General features: G+C 42.3%; 1 protein-coding gene across 8 annotated transcripts in view; it reads left to right on the forward strand.

Moving 5' to 3' along the window:
• Positions 1-1,140: 1,140 nt before the first annotated feature.
• Numb (NUMB endocytic adaptor protein) overlaps positions 1,141-20,715 on the forward strand; it is a 132,043-nt gene continuing 112,468 nt past the window's right edge. For 7 of the 8 annotated variants that reach the window (XM_042692802.1, XM_042692808.1, XM_042692805.1 and 4 more), the window contains exon 1: positions 1,141-1,227. The gene's annotated coding sequence lies outside the window, so the exon portion shown is untranslated. The remainder of the gene's footprint in view (positions 1,228-20,715) is intronic. The other variant, XM_042692803.1, reaches the window with a different exon arrangement.

The following is a 20,715-nucleotide window of genomic DNA, read 5'->3' on the forward strand; positions in this document are numbered from 1 at the left end:
AGAGTTGTGAGGAAGGTATATTTAAATTTGATTTAGAAACTGAGAGAGTAATCAGGCCAGCATTTTCTTATTTAGGAGCAGGAAAAGTGGGTGGAAAAGAAAAGTCAAAAAGCTAATGACGAATATATTTCTAGGAGTACAAGTTTTTATAGCAACACCAGATTTGTCAAAAATGCCTACTGTGATTTGTACCCAAAGGAATAAAAAATGCAACCATTTATTCTCATAATCATTGTGCCAAGTGAGGGAAGAAGAAAAAAGAAGCCTTGCAATTCACTCAATGGCCCTAATTTAGACTGCTAGGGAGAGGTTTAGAAGAAGAAAAAAGACAAGCTTTTAACGTATTTGACACACAGCTAGTAGGGCTATTTAAGAACTGCTGAACATAAAATTCAAGCACGGGTGGGAAGTGAGAGGTAGGAGGAAAAGCAATCCTCATTTATTTAAAACTTGCTGAAGGGAAGTCAGGAGTGGGTCTGGAGGCTAGAGAATTGTCAACACGACCCTTAAGTTTATTGCAATTACGCTTATAATTGCAATGGAAGTAGACTGATTGCTGCTAAATAAACCGCCGCGCTTTGCGCTCCAGCATGGAGACAGGAAAGAACTTCAAGGAAATGGGGCTCATTGGGACCCCAAGAAAAGGAGATTTTAATTGATATGGGATCTTTCTCCCCAGAGGTGGGTGAGAGACACTTCTAAAGACAATTTTTGGTGCTGTTGGCGTATTGCAAGTGTTATCTCTATGAGTGTGTTGGCAGTGGGTGAGTTTCACCTGGTTCACTGCGCGAACTCCACAACAAAGAGTTAACCCTTCCCCGGTAACCTCGGACGTGAGCTTTCTACTGTGCAACCAAACTGTGCACAAGCTTGAACCAACCGTGGCCGTCACGTCCAGTGCCTGTTAACTTAATAGACACTTTTAGTAGCCTATCATAACTTCGAACTGTCCAACCATCAACCAATGACAACTAAAGCTTGGACTAGGACGTTCCAGGTCTCGGTGGGGGCGAATACCAGGTCCAGGAAAAGGGGCGGTAAAGACACGATGACGGGCAGGTAACTTGGGCCAATAAGAGTAGAGAACCTCCGCCCCGTTGTCCAATGGGCAGGTCGGAAAGATGATGGGGGTGGGCCTGTTGTCATGGGGGAGGTGGTGGCGCTTGGTGGCTCCTGGCGGCCGAGGTAGAGGAAGAGGCACTGGAGTTGGTCCGGAGGCAGCGGCAGGTGAGTGTCCGGAACCTGGGCCCGAAGTCTGAAGGCCGTCGCGGGGCGGAAACTCTAGCTCCGCGTTTAGGAAGCTGAGGCTGAAGGAAGCGGGCCTGGACGCCGGGTCGGGGCCGGGGCCGGGGCGACGGCGGCGGCGGCGGCGAGTTCGCGCTGACGGGCTGGTGGGAGAATGGCCGGGCTGCGGGTGGCCGAGGTCGCTGTGGGCAGGGCGGCTGGCGCGGGACCCCGCGGGTCCGGCCGGGGGCTCTCGGAGCACGCTCGGGTCCCGAGCACTGACCCGCGGCCGCTGTGGAGAGCGGCCGCTTCCTGGGGAGACGGCAGCGGCCGGGGTGTGAGGGTGGGGGGTGACCCGGGGTGACTGGTCCGAGGGTGCGGTGACTTGGGGATACCCCGGACGGCTCGGGTGCCGGCGGTGGCGGGGAGCCGGGAGCCCCGGGGAGCCTGGGAGCGGCTGGCGCGCTGAGAGCCGGGGACCTGAGGGAACTAGGAGTGGCTCCTGCCGGGGAGCGAGGGGAAGTGGGGAGACCGAGGGCCGCCGGGGTCCGGGGTGACCGGGAGCGGCCTGGCTCTGTGTGTGTGTGTCGGGGTGTGTGTGTCGGTGTGTCGGTGATCCGGACCCTCCAGAAGAGCGCGGCTGTCCGAGGAAGTCGAGCTCCAGCCGACGTGGGGAGCAGATGGTCTTTCGTGGGGTGGGGTGGGGGTGTCGGATGGGTGGGAACTTTGAAGGGTTTGGGGGAACCCCACCCCTCACCCCAGCGGGTCTGCGACCGGAGACCTAAAAGTGGATCTGAAGATTACCCCCGGCCACCAGGAAGGAAGTGTTTCTTCCCCGGGGTAGCAGTTTGGGGTGTGAGACTAGGGTGAGGGTTCCCACGGGGAAATGGAAGTTCCTTGGAGCAAAGTGGGATGGAGGTGGGAAGGGAGGAGTAATTTCCTTGTAGGAAGGGAGTTGTAGAGAAAGTTGTCCATTGGCAGTGCAGTGGTCAGGTGGAAGCTGGCCAGGACAGCAGCTATGGGAAATTAACAATACTGTGTTGTAAGTTCTCCAAAAAAAGAAGAAGAAACTTAAGCTGCATAATGAATAAGAAGGTGCCATCTAGGATCAGAAAAAAAAAAAAAAAAAAAGCAACACCCCGCCCCACCCCCTAAAAAAGAAAAACCCCAAGATTTAGTGACTTGCATTCCAAGGCTTTAGAAATGTTTTAGGATAGCTTCAATGCTAGAGAATAAAGACATTGACAGGGAGGGAATTTGAGAGGAAAAGTGGGGGAGGAGTAGCTGAGCTAAAGGAATAGAACTGAAGACCTGATCAGAAAGAGGATATTCATGACCAGGATAGGCATGTCCTGCTATATTCAAAATAAGTTGGAAGTTCAGTCCCGGTGAGTAGCTTGGCCAACTTAATTTCTCCAGATTTTGCTCATCTGTAGTAAAATAGGAAAACCAATAGTTTTCATAGTGTTTACAGCTTTTTAAAAAAGTTAGGTAGAGCTTTTGGAATAGTGACTGACACACAGCACCGTGTACTGGATTGTTAAAGGATAAAGACCTGAGTTCCTTGATGCATTTATTTTCAGACATATCAGTCTTTCTTGGAGGGCTTACAAGGCTACAAATTGGTTGGCTCCATTTGGGGTTTCTGATTTGCCACATGTAGGGTGGGGCCCAAGAATTAGTATTTATCTCAATTGATGTTTGTCTTGGTCAAGGGACTATACTTGCATTAATGAAAATATAATAAGCAACCTTCAAATAACTATCTTGCAAAAGAGATTAGTAGAGGCACATATCACCATCACCACCATCCTAATCCTAATAAATATCTTTTTGTTGTTTGAGTGAAACAGATTCTTACAATATACTACAGGCTGGCATTGGACACTGTTCTATCTCAGCTTCTCAACTGCTGGGATTATTGGAGTGCTAGGCCTACAGTTATGCACTACTTTATTCAGTTAAGGATATCCTTTTGTGAGCCCGTTTTTAAAAAGCATGGATAATAATTATTTAGTAATGTACAAAATCAAATTGGCAGGTTATCACATTGAAAATAAAGTGATTTTTTTAATATTTTTGTATTTGGTAAAGAAAAGTATCGTTTGGAAAACCTCTCATACGTGTATGTAATAGATCACAACGTAAAATGCATTTCTTAGAGTTAGAAAACTTTGAAAAGCCTTTTGAGCCATGTAGTGTAGTAAGAGCAAACCTTTCAATATCTAGGCTTGGGGTACTTATTTATCCTTTTTTTTTTTGTTGTTGGTCGTGGGGCTTGAACTCTGGGCTTGGGCGCTGTCCCTGTGCTCTTCAGCTCAAGGCGAGCACTCTACCGCTTGAGCCACAGCGCCACTTCTGGTTTTTGAGTGGTTTATTGGAGATAAGCGTCTCACAGACTTTCCTGCCCAGGCTGGCTTTGAATCGGGATCCTCAGATCTCACCCTTCTGAGTAGCTAGGATTACAGGCATGAGCCACCGGCGCCTGGCCTTATTTTTTTTTTGTGCTAATTCTTCCTCAGGTAGTAATAAAACATTCCATTAAATATCTTCAGCTTCTGATTTGATTTCTCCTGTGTTGGTCTTATCACATTTTGCATTGTGTCCCTGATTCTTTGAATCTTTTTTGGATATTGAGAATCTTTGGCATGAGGACTTAAGGGAATTTGAGGCCAAGAAATTGAGTCGTGTCTCCGATGTGTTCCACTTTTGTTTCCCTTGTGCCCCCTTGTTCACCCTTTCTTTTGTTTCTTCCTCTCTAACTACTGTGCTATGAAGCATTGTTTGTAAAAAAAAAAAAAAAAAGCTCTAAGTATAAACATACATATTGACAGTAAACAACTAACACAGAAATGAGCTAGTTTGAGAACATTTCATGTCCCAAAAGAAAGCAAATGCAAAATAAGAAACATTTAACTGGGTGTGGTGGTTCATGCCAGTAATCCCAGTGCTAGGAATAAGAAGGTAAAAGAATCACTAGTGCCAGACCAGCCTGGACTGTACAAGATCCTGCCGCAAAAGAATTAATTTTTTTTTCAAAGCAAAAAATTTCTTTTTAGAGAAAACGTATTATAAAACTTTTTATTTTGCTTTAGTGGAAGTCAAGGCCAGGCAGTAATACAAGACCATATAAAATACAGAATATATAAAATCATTTTAAAGAAACTGACAATACAATAGAATTCTAATTTTTGTAGAGAAAAGAAATAGATAGGGCTGGGAAGGTGGCTCAATGGTAGAGTACTTGCCTTGTATGCATGAAGGCCTGGGTTTGATTCCTCAGCAGCACATAAGCAGAAAAAGCTGGAAGTGGCGCTGTGGCTCAAGTAGAGCACTAGCCTTGAGCTGAAGAGCTGAGGGACAGCACCCAGGTCCAGAGTTCAGGCCCACGACTGAAAAAAAAAAGAAAAATAGTGATAATAATCGATAGCAAAATACCCTGGGTAAGATAGAGGTTTAAGTACAAAGAAAATGGTTTAAGCAAGAGCTCTTGTCTTAATCATTTTTCTCCCCTGAGAATTAATTGCATGCAGTGTATGTTGTAACTTTAACTTGAGGAACTAAAATATTACCTACAATCTTTATTTAAAGCTAGGTTAATATTTATGCATGTTTTGTGCTACTATAGGTTTGCCTTTTTATTGAAAACTATATGGTTCATCTGAAAGCTAGGTAGAATTTATGTAGAATTATTTTGGGGTGGGAGGATGTGAGAACAGAAAACAGTACTGAAAATGGAAAGAGATCATTGTAGCTCTCTCGAATCTAGGGGATTATATAACTTCTCATTAATGTTGTATGAAATTGTGAAGAAACTACTGCTTCATCTCTGCATCATGATTGTTTTATTTCTTCAAATTCTGTTTCAGTTATTTTTATTTCTTTAATATCTTTATTCCAAAACATGTAAATGGAAGACTGGAAAACATGTAGCCTTTGATATTTGATTTCAAAGGCAAAAGCTATCTTTTCACAAAATGTACTAATTTTTGTGACAAAGATTCCAAGGAAGAAACTTCTTTTTCTCGAGTTGAATAAATATCCCTTTCACTGGAATAGTTGTTCTGTAAGTCATTGTCCATTTATTTAGATCATTCAGTTCTCTAGCAAATAATAGAAGAATCTTAATTCTTAATTGAGTGTGGGGGAAAATATAAGAGTTCACTCTTTATAATTGTGAACATTGAACAATTTGATTACTTACTTGCTTTTAACACATGGACTTTCTTCAGTTAACTTATTATTCATCCATAATTTAATCATGCCTTAACCCTATCTATTCAGGAAACTGAAATCTGAGGATCACAGTTCAAAGCCAGCCCAGACAGGAAGTCTAAGAGACTCTTATCTCCAGCTAACCAGCAAAAAGCTGGAAGTGGAGGTGTGGCTCAAGTGATAGAGCACCACCCTTGACAGAAAAAGCTAAGAGACAGTGCCCAGTCTCTACTTTCAAGCCTCAGTACTTGTACACACAGAGATACACACACAGGCACAAACACACAAGAATTTTATGTCAGAAACAGTCCCTTAATGACTTATCACCTTTAAAAATAAGTATTTTAGCAAGGTGCTGGTGGCTCATGCTTGTAATACTAGCTACTCAGGAGGCTGAGATCTGAGGATCATGGTTCAAAGCCAGCCTGGGCAGGAAAGTCCATGAAACTATTAACTCTAATAAACCACTAGAAAACTGGAAGTGGTGTAGCTCAAGTGGTAGAGTGCTAGCCTTGAGCTGAAGAGCTGAGGGACAGTGCTCAGGCCCAGAGTTCAAGCCCCACGACCCACAAAAAAATAAAAAAATAAGTATTTTGTGTAATAGAGTATTTGAAAAACTTTTAAAAAATTGATATTAAGGTAAGTCTTTTAAGCCAGGCGTTAATAGTTCATACTGTAATCCTAGCTACTCAGGAGGCTGAGATCTGAGGATCGCAGTTCAAAGCCAGCCTGCGCAGGAAAGTCAGTGAGACTCTTATCTACAATTAACCACTCAGCACTAGCCTTGAGCAAAAGAGCTCAGGGATAGCGCCCAAGCCCTGAGTTCAGCTCCATAATGGACCAAAAAAAAAAGTCTGTTAGACCTGAAGAAAATTTGTTTTAATAATATAATATTGTAAGTTTTATTACTAGAAGTACAAATACTATATAGAACTTCAGGCTATATACTTTTAGAACTAAGACATGGTAATGGTGAATTTTTGAGAATATAAATATATGCTTGGGAATTTTAAGGCAAAACTAAAAGAGAATGAGAATACTGACATGTGCTTAAGGAATCTGGAGGATCTGCAGCAGTGTGTCCAAGAGGAATGAAGGGTTTGGCAGTTTTCCTGGAGTCACATATGCAAAGGAGGATGGTCCTTTTTGCAACATTTTCCAAGGGACTTATTCTTTGTTATTCTTAGTTATTTGAAGTTTCTGCTGCTTGCTATGACTTTTCCTTTGTCTTTCTTTGTTTTTAACTTAAAGAAATTATATCAGAATGAAAATAAGTAGACTTAGAAGTGCTAGTCTTAAGAGGTTGAAGGTTGAGCAGGACCAGGTACGTTTATTGCTTTATTGTGTTTGTTCATGTGGTACTGAGGATCTAATTTAGGCCTTGAGCATGCTAGGCAAGTGCTCTACCACTGAGGTACATCAAACCCCTACCATATGAAATTTAGAAGGAGGCTCAAAATTCTGCTCCTGCAGCTCTTAGGAATAGGTCCCCACAACAAAGGCTTCCCACTTGCCCTCTTTAGGGGAGTAAGGGCTTGGAAAGAGACCCTCTCCTCCAGTCCTTGTAAAGGGATTAACCAAGGAACTGCTAGTAACTAATGTTCAGTGATGTATATGTTTGCCTTAAATGTGATATATGCATACCAAAAAACCCTCATCAAATTGAATACTTTAACATATGCTATTTCATTGTATGCCAATCACACATGAATTAAGCTGTCAGAAAATATAAAAGAAATCCATATGTGGGCTGGGCATATCAGCTCATGCCTATAAACTCAGCTACTTGGAAAAATGGAGACGTGAGAATCACAGTTTGAAGTTTGAAGTGAGCCCAGACAAAAACAAGTTATCAAGACCCTATCTCAAAAAAACAAAACAAAACAAATTCGCTGTGGTAGTACATTCCTGTTATCTGAGTTGCCTAGCTAATAGAGGCAAAGGTAGGAAAATCAAAGTCTAAGGGAAGCAGGGTAAAAAAGGACTAGAACTTACTTGAAAAAAAAAAGGTAAGGGCTGGGAAGGTGGCTCAGTGGTAGAGCGCTTGCCTTGCATACCTGAAGCCCTGGGTTCGATTCCTCAGCACCACATAAGCAAAAAGAAAAAAGCCGGAAGTGGCACTGTGGCTCAAGTGGTAGAGTGCTAGCCTTGAGCTGAAGAGCTGAGGGACAGTGCCCAGCCCCAGAGTTCAGGCCCCACGACCGGACCCCCCCCCCCCCAAAAAAAAAAGAAAAAGAAAAAGAAAGGTAAGCAAAATGGGCTGCGAATATGGTTCATGTGGAAGAGTACTTGCTTACCCATCACAAGACTCAAGAGTTCAAACCCCAGTGCCTTTTTTTTTGGTCAGTAATGGGGCTTAAAATCAGGGCCTGGGTACTGTCCCTGAGCTTTTACACTCTAGGCTACTGTTCTACCACTTTGAGCCCCAATGCTACTTCTGGTTTTCTGGTGGTTAATTGGAGATAAGAATCTCATGGACTTTACTGCCTGGGCTGGATTTGAACCCTGATCCTCAGATCTCAGCATCCTTAGTAGCCAGAGCTAGGATTACAGTGGGGAGTTACTGGCACCTGGCTCAAACCCCAGTACCTTAAAAAACAGTGGCTCACACCACATGCCTGTAATCATAGCTACTCAGGAGGCTGAGATCTGAGGCTTGCTGTTTGAAGCCAGCTAGGGCAGGAAAGCCCAAGAGACTTGCAACTCCAATTAACCACCAAAAAACTGGAAGTGAAGCTGTGTCTCAGGCTGTGCTAGCCTTGAGCAAAAATGTTCAGGGGCAGAGCTCAGGCCCTCAAACCTCAGGACCATACACAGATGCTTGTGTGCACTCACATACACGTGAATGCACAAACACATACATGCACTAATGTTTTTGAAATGACATCCTTGGGTAAGAAAAAAGTAGAAAAAGTAGGAGCTAGGGGCCAGTGGCTCATATCTATAATTCTAGCTATTCAGGAGGCTGAAATTTGAGAATCGATTTTGAAAGCTTGGGAAACAAAATCCATGAGACTCATAATCTCCCAATCACCTGGCAAAAAGCCACAAGTGGAGGTGTGGCTCAAGTGTTAGATGACAGCATTAAACAAAAAAGGTAAGCAAAGGGCTGGGAAGGTGGCTCAGTGGTAGAGCGCTTGCCTTGCATGCCTGAGGCCCTGAGTTCGATTCCTCAGCACCACATAAGCAAAAAGAAAAAAGCCGGAAGTGGCACTGTGGCTCAAGTGGTAGAGCGCTAGCCTTGAGCTGAAGGGCTGAGGGACAGCGCCCAGGCCAAGAGTTCAGGCCCACGACCGGACCAAAAAAAAAAAAAAAGGTAAGCAAGAGTCTGAGGTCCTTGGGCTGGGAAGGTGGCTCAGTGGTAGAGCACTTGCCTTGCATGCTTGGGCCCTGGGTTCCATTCCTCAGCACCACATAAGCAGAAAAAAAAAGCTGGAAGTGGCGCTGTGGCTCAAGTGGTAGAGTGCTAACCTTGAGCTGAAGAGCTGAGGGACAGTGCCAGGCCCAGAGTTCAGGCCCCATGACCAGACCCAAAAAAACAAAAAACAAAACAAGAGTCTGAGGTCCTGAGTTCATGCCCCAGTACTGGCATCAAAAAAAAAAAAAAAAAGAATAAAAGATATAGAAATTAAGAGTATTTGATGTGATATGTTTTTAGATATCTTAGATACGTAGTAGATGTTAGATATTATTTAGGTGTATATTTTTAGAAAATTTTAGAAGTAATGATCAATCATGTAAATAGGCATTTACTGTTCATTTTTTTTGTCAGCACTTTTAGTATAGTATTTGGTAATACTACTACTGTAAGAGTAAGGAAGACTTAGCTATATAAGAAATGTCATTCTTTTAGCCAGGTGCTGGTGGCTCACACCTGTAATCTTAGCTATTCAGGAGGCTGAGATCTTGAGGATCACAGTTCAAAACCAACCCTGGCAGGAAAGTCCATGAGACTTTTTTTTTTTTTTTGGTCAGTCATGGGGCTTAAACTCTGGGCTTGGGCTGTCCCTCTACTCTTCAGCTCAAGGCGAGTGCTCTACAGCTTGAGCCACAGAGCCACTTCCGATTTTCTAGTGATTTATTGGAGATACGAGTCTCCTGGAAAAAAAAAAAAAGTCTCCCGGACTTCCCTGCCCAGGCTGGCTTTGAACTGTGATCCTCAGATCTCAGCCTCCTGAGTAGCTAGGATTATAAGCGTGAGCCACCGGTGCCTGGCTCCATGAGACTCTTTTTTTTTTGCCAATTGTGGGGCCAGAACTCTGGGCCTGGGCACTGTCCCTCAGCTCTTCAGCTCAAGGCTAGTGCTCTACCACTTGAGCCAAAGTGCCACTTCTGGCTTTTTCTGCTTATGTGGTGCTGAGGAATAGAACCCAGGGCCTGGTCATGCATGCAAGACAAGCAGTCTACCACTGAGTTACCTTCCCACCCCTCCATGAGACTCTTATCTCCAATTAACCACTTGGAAACCAAATGTAGCACTGTGGCTTGAAGTGATAGAGAGCTAGTCTTAAGCAAAAAAAAAAAAAAAAATAGAGCTCAGCGACAGAGCCCCCACAACCTAATGCCATTCTTTCTACCAGCATTTTTTTTTTTTTGTCGCTCATGGGACTTGAACTCAGGGTCTGGGCACTGTCCCTGAGCTCTTCAGCTCAAAGCTAGTGCTCTAGCCCTTTGAGCCACAGCTCTACTTCTGGTTTTCTGGTGGTTAATTGGTGATTGCCCAGGCTGGCTTTGAACTGTGATCCTCAGATCTCAGTCTCCTGTGTTGCTAGCATTACAGTCATGAGCCATCAGTGCCCAGCTCAAAATTTAAACATAAGAATGAACCGATTCTTTAAAATAGAAAATCAGGGGCTGGGAAGGTGGCTCAATGGTAGCGTGCTTGCCTTGCATGCATGAGGCCCTGGGTTCGATTCCTCAGCACCACATAAGCAGAAAAAGCCAGAAGTGGGGCTGAGGCTCAAGTGGTAGAGTGCTAGTCGACAGCTGAAGAACTGAGGGACAGTGCCCAGGCCTAGAGTTCAGGCCCCATGACCGAAAAAATAAAATAAAATAGAAAATCAGAAGTTATGTTTGTTGATGAGAATCAAAGAAAGTCCTTTTTATTATGAATGTGATGAAAGTTGCACACCTGCTTTCTTTCTTATAAAGATGAATCTCACTATGTAGTCCAAGCTGGCCTCAAACTTGAAATCCTCCTAACTCAGACTCCATTTGCTGGATTTATTTGGCTTATTTATCCTATTAAACACAGGAATTCTCTGTTTAATCAGCTCCTGCTCTAGTCCCCAGAGTAGTTGGGACAACAAACCCTGAGCCCAGCTTTAAGAACTCCCTAGAGAAAAGTAAACATTGTTAGTGGTGTTTAGATGCATTTCTTTTTCTTTTCTTTTTTTTTTTTTGTTGTTCATGGGACTTGAACTCTAGGCCTGTGTGCTGTCCCCGAGCTCTTCATCTCAAGGCTAGCACTTTACCACTTGAGCCACAGTGCCACTTCCAGCCTTTTCTGTTTATGTGGTGCTGAGGAATTGAACCCAAGGCCTCATGCATGCAAGGTAAGCACTCTACCGCTGAGCCACCTTCCCAGCCCAATGTTAGTGGTATTTAGAGTGATATTAATTTAAAATCAGTAGTAGCATTAAATTAAAAGAAACTGATTTTGATTATAAAATCATTGACATAATGTTCCTCTATTTTTTGTTAATAGAGTTAAGAGCCCATGGTGGGGACCTGTAACCCAGGACTTGTGAGTTCTGTACAGGTCAAGGCCAGCCTGGGCTGCATACCAAGACCTTGTGTCCAAAACAAAACAAAACGAGCTAACTGAAGACTCATATTTTGAAGAAAACCAGCTAATATGGTAGAAATATACCTTCTTAATAAAATATTAGCCTCATTTGCTTCATGTTCTAGTCAAATTCACTAAACAAGCCAACTATGAAAATATATTAAATACTTAAAATATAGGTAAAGTTTTAAGGTCAGTTCTTTTTTCTAGCTTCCAGATTGCTTGTAATCAGAGCATTTTGAATATTAGCTCACCTTACAAGAAGTTTAATATAATTACTAATAATTATCAGTGTGATGTATTGAATGTCCACTGTAAACAAGGCACTATACAAAAATGCTTTTAATTCTTCACACAAGCCTGATAAGGGGAATAGTACAAGGGGAATAGTACTCAGTTTTATGTATGACAAAACTGAGTCTAGGGCTGGGAATGTACCTTAGTGGTAGAGTGCTTGCCTAGCATGCATGAAGCCCTGGGTTCGATACCTCAGTACCACATAAGCAGAAAAGGCTTGAAGTGGTGCCGTGTCAAGTGGTATAATTATAAACTTGGATTGTGTTATTTTATCATGCATTCTGTTGGCAGAAATGATATCTTTTTCAGCTTTCTTATATAGCAGTTAAACTTCTGTCATCAGGCTGCTTTATGGCTTTATGAAATCCTACATTTAAAGAAAAGGGATTTACCTGGTTAAGGGATACTAGTAGTACTGGCAAAATTTCTTACAGCAGAATTGGTTATATATAAAGCAATTAATAACCGGGTGCTGGGGAGCTCAGACCTGTAATCCTAACTACTCAAATGGCTGAGATCTAAGGATCGTGGTTCCAAGCCAGCCTGGGCAGGAAAGTCAGGGAGAGTCTTATCTCCAATGAATTGCAAAAAGAGCCTGAAGTAGAGCTTGGCTCAAGTGGTAAAGTACTACTTGAGCACAAAAGCTAAGGGACAAACTGAGTTCAAGCCTCAGGACCAACAAAAAATAAAACAAACCAAAACCTCAACCCCAAAACATATATTATCCACATGATACAACTAAAATATACCTGAGATGTACATTTGCACAAAAACTAAAGTGTAGCTGGGTGCAATGTAAGTAAAATGAATTATAAACCAGGCGCCTAGTGGCTCACACCTGTAATCGTAGCTATTCAGGAGATTGAGAGCTGAGGATTGCCATTCAAAGCCAGACCAGACAGAAAAGTCTGTGACCCTCTTTTCTCTTAACCACCCAAAAACCAGACGTGGAACTGTAGCTCAAAGTGTTAGAGTGCTAGCCTTCAGCACAAAAGCTCGGGGACAGTGTCCACACCTTGAGTTCAAGCCCCAGGATTGGCAATAAATACACACACACACACGCACGCACGCACGCACGCACGCACCCATGCACGCACACTCACGCACGCACAAACTCACCAGAAAACTGGAAGTGATGCTGTGGCTCAAGTGGTAGAGCATTCACCTTGAGCTGAAGAGCTGAGGGACGGTGCCCAGGCCCAAAGTTCAAGCCCCAGGACCAACAAAACTAACAAACAAAAAATGAATTCTAGGGCTGGGAATGTGGCTTAGTGGTGGAGTGCTTGCCTAGCATACATGAAGCCCTGGGTTCAATTCCTCAGTACCACATAAACAGCCGGAAGTGGCTCTGTGGCTCAAGTGGTAGAGTGCTATCCTTGAGCAAAAGCAGCTCAGGGACAGTACCCAGGCCCCAAGTTCAAGCCCCAGGACTAGCAAATAAATGAAAATAAAATAAAATGAATTCAACGTACTTGGAGGTAGTAATCTAGGTTCTTAGTTTGAGGCCAGCCTAGCAAAGGAAGTTCTTGACACTCCGTTTCAGCCAATGGCTATATAAGTGCCTGTCATCCCCAGTGACATGAGGAAGCACAAGTAGGAAGATCCCATCCCAGATCTGCCTGTGAACACCAGACCCCACCTTGAAAATAATCACATAAAAGGGGCTGAATGCATGCTCAAATGGCAGGACTTCTGCCTCCTGAGGGCAAGACCCAGAGTTCAGTCAATTCCCAGTATTGCTCAGGATGGGAGACACCAAAAACTGCTGGGGTATAGCTTAATAGTAGAGTGCCTATCTAGTAAGCATGAAGGCCTAGCTTTTTCCTCTATCACCTGCCATGTCCTCATATGGTGGGAAAAAAAAAAAAAAAAATCAGCCGGGTGCTGGTGGCTCATGCCTGTAATCCTGAGGCTGAGATCTGAGGAGGATTATGGTTCAAAGCCAGCCCGGGCAGGAAAGTCCTGCCCACTAAATTACTCCACTAAATTACTAGAAAACCGGAAGTGGCACTGTGGCTCAAGCGGTAGAGCACTTGCCTTGAGCTGAACAGCTGAGGGATAGCGCCCAAGCCCAGAGTTCAAGCCCAACGACCGACAAAAAAAAAAAAAAAAAAAATCACAAATGTTGGGTGAAAGATGTGAAAAAACTAAAACACTTATGAGTTTGCGTGTGTGTGTGTGTGTGTGTGTGTGTGTGTGTGTGTGTGTGTGTGTGTGTGTGTGTGTGTGTATTTATTTATTGCCAGTCCTGGGACTAGAACTCAAGGTGTAGCACTGTCCCTGAGCTTTTGTGCTGAAGGCTAGCACTCTAACACTTTGAGCTACACCTCCACGTCTGGTTTTTGGGTGGTTAAGAGAAAAGAGGCTCACAGACTTTCCTGCCCAGGCTGGCTTTGAACCATGATCCTCAGATCTCAGCCTCCTGAGTAGTTAGGATTATAGGCATGAGCCACTGGTACCCAGCTAATTTCCTTTTTTAACTTTGTCAGAACTTGACTGAAACATAAACAAGATTTATAGATATTTTTACCTCAAAACAGTAATGAGAAGAGTAGCTTATTTATGATGGCTGCTCCATTCTGTATTTTTGTTTCTTTGGGGTATACAGCTAAGATTGGCATTAGTGGAATATTAAGTTATATAGTAAATCTTAGAAGAAATGCCTATTCATTTTTTAAAAAATCTTTAAGTAGTTTTACAAAGGGGTTCAGTCTAACATGTCAGCTTCTGAGTACAGTGCATCTTGATCAATTTTGGCCTTTCCATTATTCTTTTCCATCTCTCCCAATCCCACCAATACATGTATATTCAGATCTTTTTTTTTTTTGCGTCCAGTCGTGGGGCCTGAACTCTGGGCCTGGGCGCTGTCCCTCAGCTCTTCAGCTCAAGGCTAGTGCTCTACCACTTGAGCCACAGCGCCACTTCCGGCTTTTTTCTTTTTGCTTATGTGGTGCTGAGGAATCGAACCCAGGGCCTTGAGCATGCAAGGCAAGTGCTCTACCACTGAGCCACCTTCCCAGCCCATATATTCAGATCTTTGTGATTAAAAAAAAAATTGAGTTGTCTTTATATATTGTGGATGTTAAGTGCCATATCTAACATTATGGTTTGCAAATTTTCTCCCATATATGGGCTGTCCTCTCAGTCTTCAGAGAAGGTTTAAATGTGCACACTCCTAGTGGATGCTAGCCAACTGCTTTACTATTGTACTACTTACCCAGACCAAAGGACATTTGTATGTGTGTGTGTGTGTGTGTGTTCTTGTTTTGGGGGTAATATCTAAGATATTATTGCCTAAGCCAAGTTCATTAATACTTACACCTATATTCTCTTTAAGAGTTTTATAGTTTTAGCTCTTACATTTAGGTCTGTGACCTATTCTAAGGAATTTTTGTGTATGATTGCAGAAGCCATCCTCTCCCCTTAATTCTTTTGCATATGGATATCTGACTGTTCCAGCATAACAGTCTTTTTGTTAAGGACATTTTTTTTGTTTTGGCATGCTACAAAAGTTTAACAAAATTTTGTTTTGTTACTAATTTTTTCAAGTAGCAATTTGTGGGCTCTTTGGTCTCATGTAGCTGTTAGAGTCACAGTGCTGAGGGAAGCAGTTTGTTACAAGAATAGGCTATAGGGGTTTGGAATGTGGCTTAAGTGGTAGAGTGCTTGCCTACCTTGCATGAAGCTCTGAGTTCAGTTCCTCAGTACCACTTAAACAGAAAAAGCCAGAAGTGGTGCTGTGGTTCCAGTGGTAGAGTGTTAGCCTTGAGCAAAAGAAGTTCAGAGACAGTGCCCAGGCTCTGAGTTCAAGCCCAGGACTGCAAAAAGAAAAGAAAAAAGAATAGGTTATAAATGAATCCACTACTTTAAATATGAAGGTAGTATAATTTCTTTTCTTTAATTTTTTTTTGGTCATGGGGCTTGAACTCTGGGCCTGGGCGCTGTCCCTGAGCTCTTCAACTCAAGGCTAGCACTCTATCACTTAAGCTACAATGCCACTTCTGGTTTTCTGGTGGTTAATTGAAGAGTCTCATGGACTTTCCTGCCCGGCTTGGCTTTGAACCATGATCCTCGGATCTTAGCCTTCTTAGTAGCTAGGATTACAGGCATGAGCCAACAGCCGTGGCTTTAATTTTATGATATTTCTGTAGCCTTGAAATAAATGGATTTCAGGTGCCATTTCTCTGCCATCTTGGGCAACCTTGTGTCAGTAGTTCTATTGAAGCTTCAATGCTGGACCATTTAATAAAAATGACTCAGGTTTTTAAACATGTGACTTAAAGGAAGAAAAGCTATTAAACTGCCCCCTTCCTCTTTTTCTTTATTAATCATTCTTTTTGTTTTGAGACAGAGTCTTGTTATATAGCTCAACTTCCCTTGAAACTCAGTATGTTGCCCGCCGTTCTTCTGTCTCAGCCTCCCAAGCGTTGGGATTATAGAGGTTTGTCAATATACTTGGTTGCTGCGGCTACTGCTGCTCTTGTTCCTGCTTCGTCTCCTCCCTCCCCTTTCATCCTCTTTCCATCCATTCTTCTCCCTGATCCTTTTCTGTTTTTCTCTCTCCTTTCTCCCTTCCCCTCCTTTTCTTTCTCTCCTCTCCTCTTTTTGTCTCTTTTCTTTTTCTTCCCTCCCTCTACCTGCTCTCTCTTTCTCTCCCTCTCTCTCTTCCTCTCCCTCTCTCTCTTCCTCTCCCTCTTTCTCTCTCTTTCTTTGTCCATTGCAGGGCTTGAATTCAGGGCTTAGTTGCTGTCCCTGAGATTTTCTGCTCAAGTCTAGCGTTCTACCACTTTGAGCTACAATTCCACTTCTGGTTTTCTGGTGATTCATTGGAGATAAGAGTCTCATGGACTTTCCTGCCTGGGCCTGAGCAGGCCAGATGACCTATTCTCTTTTTTTTTTTCCTTTTCCTCCTCTTTACCTCACCTAACCTATCTATCTATCTATCTATCTATCTATCTATCTATCTATCTATCTATCTATCATCTATCTATCCTATTTTTGTGTCAGTACTGAGCTTGAACTCAGGGCTTCATCCTTGGCTTTTTTCACTCAAGCCTGGCACTATATTATTTGAGTCACACCTCTACTTTTTACTAGTTAACTGGGGATAAGAGTCTTAGAATTGTCTGCCCCAGGGCTGGAAAGGTGGCTCAGTAGTAGATTGCCTGCCTAGCATTCAGGAAGCTCTGGGTTCAGTTCCTCAGTAGTACATACACAGAAAAAGCCAGAAGTGGAGCCACTGTGGATCAAGTGATAGAATGCTAGCCTTGAGCAAAAAGAAAGACAGGGACAGTGCCCAGGCCAAGTTCAAGACCCAGGACTGGCAAAATAATAATAAAAATAATAATTTCCCCAGGCTGGCTTTGAACCTCAATTCTCAGATTTCAACCTCCTGCATACCTAAGACTACACCCATGAGCCACCAGCACCTGGCTGATTTCTAATTTTTGTCTATTCTTTGATTTGTACTCTTTATCTGGATTCTTTTTCTTCTTCTTCTTCTTCTGTCAATCCTGGGGCTTGAACTCGGGCCTGGGCGCTGTCTCTCAGCTCAAGGCTAGCACTCTACCACTTGAGCCACAGTGCCACTTGTGGCTTTTTCTGCTTATGTGGTGCTGAGGAATTGAATCCAGGGCCTCATGCATGGGAGGTAAGCACTCTACCACTGAGCCACCTTCCCAGCCCCTCTCTGGATTCTTTTGCTTACAGTATCTTTGAGATTCATCCATGTTCATCCATGTTGTGTGTACATCAGTAATTTAATCTTTTTATTGCCTAGTAGTATTCCAAAATCAATAGAAAATTTTCAGCTCTAAATCACAGTTTGTTAAGTATTCAGTGTTTCTTAAGTTCATGCTTTATTTCCCCAAGATGTCATTTCCATTAAAGCAGTCAAAGTAAACCAGTTTTCTTTTTGTACATGGAGAATTTCTGGAAGGAAAAAAGGATTTCTTTTTTTTTTTTTGGGTCCGGTCGTGTGGCCTGAACTCTGGGCCTGGGCACTATCCTTCAGCTCTTCAGCTCAAGGCTAGTGCTCTACCACTTGAGCCACACAGCGCCACTTCCGGCTTTTTTCTTATGTGGTGCTGAGGAATCAAACCCAGGGCCTTGATCATGCAAGGCAAGCACTCTACCACTGAGCCACCTTCCCAGCCCCGAAAAAAGGATTTCTTGAAACAGCCCAGGTTGCCTTTGAACTCAAGATCCTTCTGCCTCAGCCTTTCAAGTACATGTGTATCACCATAGCCTGTATAGTGTATTTTTTTTTTTTTTTTGGTCGGTCATGGGGCTTGCACTCTGGGCCTGAATGCTGTCTCTCAGCTCTTCAGCTCAAGGCTAGTGCTCTACCACTTGAGCCACAGTGCCATTCCCAGTTTTCTGGTGGTTTATTGGAGATAAGAGTTTCATGGACTTTCCTACCCAGGCTGGCTTTGTACCTCGATCCTCAGATCTCAGCCACCTGAGTAGCTAGGATTATAGGCATGAGCCACAGGTGCTCGGCTGTATAGTGTATTTTGTTATTAGATACTGACATATTCATTTGAGTTGTCAGATCAGAGTTTAACTTATAATTAAAATAAAATTAAAAGCAGTTATTCCTATTATAAGAGTTTTCAAGAGTTTTTATATCATATTGACAGTTGATACTGCTTTCTTGGCAGTAAGTAGACATTTGCCATGGATTAATATTAGTGGAACCTTTGATAATTTAAATGACAGAAAGGAAGACCAGGCTGGTTTTAAGAGCTTCTTTTGAATTTTGTATTGTGATTCTTTTATTTTTTCAGGAACATTAGATTTTCATATCCTGATTGAAAAACTTATTTTCTATTTGAGCCATGTGTGAGAATAGATAGTCCAGCAGCATTATAATAATAATAATATTGTAATAATAGTAGTACTAGCAGCAGTGTATGGAGCATTCCAGGAATTGTTCTAACTGCTTTTATATCCATTGCCTTCATTTAATACTCACACTAACTCCTATGAGATACTGTTTATTATCTTTATCTTCCAGTTAAGAAATATAAGGCATGAAGGACATAGTTTCCCAAAATCATAGAGCAAATGGTAGAAATAGGAATTCAAATAGAGATAATTTAGCTGCAAATCACATACTTTTAACTTGCAGTGCTTGATGTGGTTAAAATCAGTGCATTTTTTTTTTTTTTTTGCCTTCTTTTTAGAAGATAGTAACATTGTGTAGTAGCTATGGCTCAAGTTTAAGTTGCAAATTGTCTCTGTCTCAGTCTCTTTCTTTTCACTACCAAGTACTCTGGTCATATATCGTGGGGCTGAATGAAAGTTTTATCTGAATTAACTAGTGGTGGACAGTATAGTGAGTATTGTTTTTCTAGAGAAAATATTTATTATAAATTCAGTCTTAAAACTAGAGCACGTATTTTCTTTCAGACATTCTTCAGCAGTATTTTGTGTGTATGCAAAGTCTCTTAAATGTGTTTAGAACTAACATTTTCTAGAACTGAGTAAGATATGAAGTTGATGAAAAGTGTTTGACCTAATAATTGATTGTAATGTAGCGCTACCTAATTACTTGTTATTCATAGGTATTTATAAATACTTATGATAATTACTTGTTATTCATAGGTATTTATAAATACTTATGATGATTACTTGTTATTCATAGGTATTTATAAATACTTATGACACAGAATGGTAGATATTAAAAGTCTTTTTTTTCTTCCCAAATTCTTTGCATACTGAAATGATGGCAGTATTCATTGTCATTGGTTTGAGTTTAGAGATTAATTTTCCAGGGTCAGACTAGATTTTTTGGCCAATTTCATTAAAAGAGGATATAAGGAAATGAAGGTATAGGTTGGCTATTTCCTTTACCACACTTTTTGTGGTGTGCCTCCCTTACATTTGCTATTGTTCTCAAGGGTAATGTAAAGAACTTGGGGGTGATGGGTATGTTTATGTATGTATTGAACGTGTGGAGGTAAATTCATGAATAAGTAAGTCTTAAGAGTTGAATTCCTGTACTGCCATACTCTGTATGCATACTTTGGGTAAATGTCTTCTCTAGCTCTTGTTTCTTTTAGAAAATGATGGTGTTAAACTGAATCTTTCACATTTTTAAATGTTGTAATATTTTAATTATTCTAAATGTTATAGTATTGGGTATAGAACTCATGGTCTCAAAGTCATGATAAAATCCATATGAAATTAATGAAACATGGTTCCAAGTTAGTTTCAAACCTGCTATACTCCTGCCTTAGCCTCCAGAGTGTCCAGATTGTAGACCTGAGCAACCATATTAGTCTGAAAGATGCTTTTAAATTAACATATTTTATATAAAAACTATTTGTCTGATAGCCATAATTTGCTCAAAAGGATATGAACTACAATGTACTTAATCACTTTTAATTTTCTAGTGGGCATAGTTGAGTTCTATATGGTCCTTATTGAATGCATTCTTTTTTTTTTTTTTTGGGTCCGGTCATGGGGCCTGAACTCTGGGCCTGGGCACTGTCCTTCAGCTCTTCAGCTCAAGGCTAGTGCTCTACCACTTGAGCCACAGCGCCACTTCCGGCTTTTTTCTTATGTGGTGCTGAGGAATCGAACCCAGGGCCTTGATCATGCAAGGCAAGCGCTCTACCACTGAGCCACCTTCCCAGCCCCACTGAATGCATTCTTTTCTTTTTTTTTTTTGGTCCGGTCGTGGGGCCTGAACTCCAGCTCAAGGCTAGCACTCTACCACTTGAGTCACAGCGCCACTTCTGACTTTTTTCTTGTTTTGCTTATGTGGTGCTGAGGAATCAAACCAGGGCCTCAGGCATGCAAGGCAAACGCTCTACCACTGAGCCACCTTCACAGTCCTCTTTTCTGTTTTCTAACTAACCTCCTAAAACTGCAGTAGTGACCTCTGTACTCTGCATTAATCTTTTTAATTACCTCTCCTTATAACCTTTTCTCTTCCTTTTCCCTCATTTAATCTTCATGTTCATAGAGTTTATAATGAACTAGAAGGAGATATAGAATAAGGAGATAGGGCTGGGAAGTTGGCTCAGTGGTAGAGTGCTTGCCTTGCATGCATGAGGCCCTGGGTTCGATTCCTCAGCACCACATAAGCAGAAAATCGCCGGAAGTGGCGCTGTGGCTCAAGTGGTAGGGCGCTAGCTTTAAGCTGAAGAGCTGAGGGACAGCGCCCAGGCCCAGAGTTCAGG

The sequence above is a fragment of the Dipodomys spectabilis genome, unplaced genomic scaffold (genome assembly GCF_019054845.1).
Source record: "Dipodomys spectabilis isolate Male_0828 unplaced genomic scaffold, ASM1905484v1 ptg000157l, whole genome shotgun sequence".
NCBI lineage: Eukaryota > Metazoa > Chordata > Mammalia > Rodentia > Heteromyidae > Dipodomys > Dipodomys spectabilis.